This window comes from Fukomys damarensis, unplaced genomic scaffold (genome assembly GCF_012274545.1).
Source record: "Fukomys damarensis isolate Sample0158 unplaced genomic scaffold, DMR_v1.0_HiC HiC_scaffold_9, whole genome shotgun sequence".
Lineage (NCBI taxonomy): Eukaryota > Metazoa > Chordata > Mammalia > Rodentia > Bathyergidae > Fukomys > Fukomys damarensis.
The window spans coordinates 9,036,056-9,040,864 of NW_022900921.1; the positions used below are offsets into that span (position 1 = coordinate 9,036,056).

Below are 4,809 nucleotides of genomic sequence, written 5' to 3' on the forward strand. Positions count from 1 at the left end.
TATACTCAATGGAAAAAAATAAGAAAAAAGAAAAATTGAAAAGCTTAAAAGCGAGAATAAATATTGAAAAAAATATGGTAGGTTTTTAGTCTAAAAGCATGAAGACAAATTCATTTGAATAAAATCACGGCAACAAGCTAAAGGGTTAATGCAAAGAAACTTGAGTGTTTCTCTGAGGTACATGACTTACAAACCACAAAATAAATACTTGAAATTAACAAAGAGGGCAAGGCAAGAGCAGATGGCAGTCTCCACTGTACCTGGTGTTCCTTTTCTTTTTGGTGTCATATTCTTTTAAGATGGAAAACCAAGGACGCAGATCCAGTCTCCCCAGCCATGTTGTCTCAGGATGCTCTTCATATTTCTGATGACAGCTGACCTTTTTAAGGAATTACCTGCATTGACAAGGACCTTCATGGCACTACCTGGGAAGTCCCTGAGCAAGAGCAGCTGTGGCCAAACTAGCCCTTGATGACTTTCTAGGTCTAGGATAACTGTAAGTGTTTGGAAAAGTCCTTAGGGAAGGATCTATGTGAATGTAAGATAGCAGCTAATCTTTTGGAGATGGAGCCTCCTGCTGGGCTTTTCTTAGATGATTAATTGAATCTTCCATGTTCCACACAAAGACGCAAAGTCTTTGCCTCCATGAGCCCTTGTGACAGTTGATTTTAGGGGTCAACTTGGCTGGGCTATTGCACCCAGATATTTAGCCAAACATTATTCTAGATGTTTCTGTACAGGTGGTTTCTACTGATTAGATTAACATTTAAATGGGACTCAATCAATCATTTGAAGGGCTTGCTAGAGCCAAGACTGACCTCTCATGAGAGAGAAGCAATCTTGCTAGCCTTTGAATGTGAGCTGCAACCCTTCTCTGGGTCAACATGTTACATTAAAAGACACATTGTCATTAATCCACCTCTCTTCAAACACACTCATCCCGCCGTTCTTAGCACTTTTGGAAGCAGTTGTGGAAGTCCTCTTTCATGAGTGTCTTTTCACGGCTGCCGTGATGTCACGAATTGACAACTACAAACATGAAAACGTTACAGTGTGTCCTCGGCCTCCTTATTTATCAGATCTGGCACCATGTGACTTTTGGCCCTTCCTCAAAGTCAAAATGACCGTGAAGAGTAAATGTTGGAAAATGATTCAGGACATTGAGGTAGCCATGACTGCACGCCTAAAGACAGCCATGAAAGAGGATGTCAAGAGCTGTTTTGGCATGTGGCAAGAGTGATGGGATGTGTGGCCAGAGCAAGGGGTGGTATTTTGGTGGCGTTTAAGGGCAATGTGTCTTTTACTGTAGTACCTTAAAAAAATTATGCATTCATTGTATTGTATGATTATACAACGTATTTTATAAAAGCAGAGGTGAGACAAGAATGTACCTTATTTCCAAGTAAGAGAACACAGGTCAGGATCGGTAAGGCCAGTTCTCCTGAGACACTGATGGATTGCTGGTCTGAGTTTTTAGATTAAAAAAATCACAAAAGTGTGATGTACAAGAACTTTGGGTTTCTCACTTTTCTTTCATTTCATTTTTTTCCTTTTCCTTTCTTTCTTTCCTCTTTACTTGTTTCAGGTTTAGCTAAATCACATGTTTACCACTTTCAGCAGTTTGTCTCTTAATTATTCAAGCTCTACCTTTCTCTCTGTTAACTCTTAGGCCTTGATCTATTCTAAAATTGTGCCTTCTGAGGTTGAAGAGCACAGAGAAGATAGAGTTTCTTTCCCAATAGCTCCAGAGAAAGTCCCTTTACTGTTGTGGCTTTCTTTGTTCCAGCTGGATCATAGTTTACTTCTGAATTGTACCTCCACCCAATAGCTGTGTGACTTCAGACTCCAAATTCTATAGCCTTGTGACATATAGTCATCTCTCATCAACTTAAGCCTGGCTTTGGGGGAAAAAAAGCTCATTGGATATTTGAAGCTTTGGATCTAGTCTGCATGGTGCAATATCTTGCTTATTAAGTGGTTCCCATTAATGAAGTGTTTCCTGGGAGGTCTCCAGAACTGTCTTTTGGGTTTTTTAATTGAAAGTTTTAATTAAGTTTAAATTAGTCAATGTGAGTATAAACTTGGACAGATAAAAATGGACAGATAGAAGCAAACCTACAGAGGAAATTAAATTAGTAAATGGACATTGGGCAGGAACATGTGGGTGAACTGGGATTAAATGGCTCATCTTTGAAAGGAACCTTGGCTCCTTGCTATAAGTAAATGACCTTCTCCAAGGTACTAAATGGCATCCTAATAGCCTAAAAGGTTTAATGCACTGCCCCAATTTACTCCTTGCTGATCAGTAGGTCCACTGATCAGCACTTCCTGTGTACCCCGTGTAAATGACTTGAAGATAAGAATATAGAAAGAGTTATTAAACTTTAAACCAACACAAACATTCATGTCATGAACTTTTCCTTTTTCACACTGTGTTTTCTGACAGATTTGATTTTTGAGACCATGAAACAGTCCCAACTTATTGTCCAAAAGCCTTTTCAGAACTATAAATGATTGGATAATGACCCCAGTCACCAGAGCATGTTGGAAAAAATCTTTGCTCAGATAGAATCTCAGGGGTCTTAGCTAAGGGACACTCATCTGAGGCACCAGTGATGAGATTTTTGTGATATTTCATTCTGACCCATAGCCCTACACATCAGTACCTGTGAGTCACATACCTAATAACAAAGGCAAACACATTCACATTCATCAAGGAAGTATGTGCTTGTGTTCTGGAGAATAGTTCCTGGGTGTTAAGTCAACCACGCTGCATACTGATTCAGAGAATGGCTGGTCCGCTAGGCAAGGCCAGTTTTATCCCTTTTTTGCCAGTCCCCGGGAAGTGTTTGGATATCACTGACAGCATTTCTCTTGATGGGTTCATTCAACTCTGGCAAGACAAAAATGTTTCTGTGTATCTTACACTGTGCAGATAATTCCAGAATGGTCCTTTGGAGGTGACTGGGGTTATTGGGTTGCTTTTAGAAACAAAACAAAGGTAAGGGTTTTATTTTTCCTTGGAGCTTGGTGAAATGGATCACATTGTAATTATCCTACTAGAATAATTCATTTATTTTATAAGTATTTATTGAGCACCTATTAGTGGTACCAATGGTGATAGCAAAAAGAAATATTGTCATTTGATAATATTTTGCGCAATCTTTTTTCCTCATGACTAGAGAACGAGTTAGATTTTTAAGAAAAACCTAAATTTGTAATTTCTTATTGTGATACTATAAAGCAAATGAATGAGTCCTAGGACAGAAGGTAAGAGAAATTAATTGAGTGGGTGTGGTAGGAAACACACACATATATATTCATAAGCCTTATATGTACATAACTATATATGAATGCATGCAAATAAATTTAATAGGTCCCAGATCCTAAAGCCACTTAATGATTCTCTATTGAATTCCATGTTATAGTAAACAAAGGTCTTAGGCAATCAGGCTTCTTTGGATATAGAATTAAGTTAATACATGTTGGTTTATATGAATATTTCAATTTTTAATAATTATGGAAATAACCAAAGTGGATTAGGAAGGTCAAATATGTTTTAAAAATTGAAGCGAATACTTTAAAAATTCACATCATCAAGATTTTTTAAAAAATCTATTCTTGTTAAATGCGAGCACCTATTACGGGATGAAGTCTGGATTAGGCGTTCATTTTTAGTGGTGAATGGGGCAGTCTTGTGCCTCCCTTCCTGGAGCATCTGCTCTAGTCAGGTGTGCACACAGCAAATCAATAGTTGCATAAAAGATATTTAATTATTACTCTAGTGAGCCTGTCCTGGGGAAAATCTAACTCTGTGCAAAACTCAACAACAGCACTTGTCTAGAAGCTTCAGTGTTCACATCAAAAGCTGTGAATAAATTCTTGATTCAGAGTATTGGAGCAGATTCTGTGTAGTAGAAATTATGTAGTAGGAGGTCATGAGCTGCAAAAATGCAAATATAGGTTTTTTTTTCCCCTTAAAAAATGACCCTGTTTGAATCCCACATTTTCAATTGTCTTGTCTAATGTGAAATTTCTGGAGTGAAGGGGTTCCTTTCATCACTGTTGTTATGGCCAAAAGAACAGATGCTACAAGGCTATAATCCTCATTATTTTAAGCTAATCATTCAATTACCGAAATCCAGGTTTTGGCGTCAGAGACAACATGAAATGAAAGGATGAGCAATTGCCTAAGTATTTTAGGCTGGTGCACAATCTGGATATTCCTGCTTCCCAAAACATCTTCCCTCAACTTTTCCCATGAACCAGAAAGAGAGATTTTCAAGTATTTTTTCCTCTGCCGCATGCCTTCCGTAAGTCTTTTTTTTCATGCACTAAGTTAAATTCATCGGTACAATTTAGGTACGTAATACAGTGGCATTCATCATTGGGAGTTTGTATCTGTACATGATATATCTTGGTTCTTATTTTGTTTCCTCATTTCCCCACTCTCCCTTCAGCCCCTCCACCCCTCCCTATTTACAAAGACTTTGTTTCCATTTCTAACTTTTCATAATCACAAACTAGACTTACACTTTGTACCTGAGCCCAGTTCTGTACTGGGTTTGGAGAATTCATTCGTGTGACCTTCCTTGCGTGTGTGTTAAAGCCAGGATGGAGAAGAACGGAGAGCACAGTGCTGTGATTGTGCTCTGTGATGGGAAATCTCATAGTTGGAGCTCCTTCCCATCTGGAAGCCGGTGCATCAGCAGAGTTCGCCTCACTGGTAGCATCTCCAGATAGACTGTCGAGCATCAGCATGGTAGAGACAGAGGCCTCTCTTTCCTTATTGATCCTCCTTTAGCAACC

The 4,809-nt window shown here is 38.7% G+C and overlaps 1 long non-coding RNA gene across 1 annotated transcript; it reads right to left on the reverse strand.

Moving 5' to 3' along the window:
• Positions 1–260: 260 nt before the first annotated feature.
• On the reverse strand, positions 261–1,463 carry LOC104873128. Its single transcript, XR_783365.1, has 2 exons — positions 1,392–1,463; positions 261–395 (listed from the first exon to the last, which is right to left on the reverse strand). It is a non-coding gene; the product is annotated as an uncharacterized LOC104873128 (long non-coding RNA).
• Positions 1,464–4,809: the final 3,346 nt, after the last annotated feature.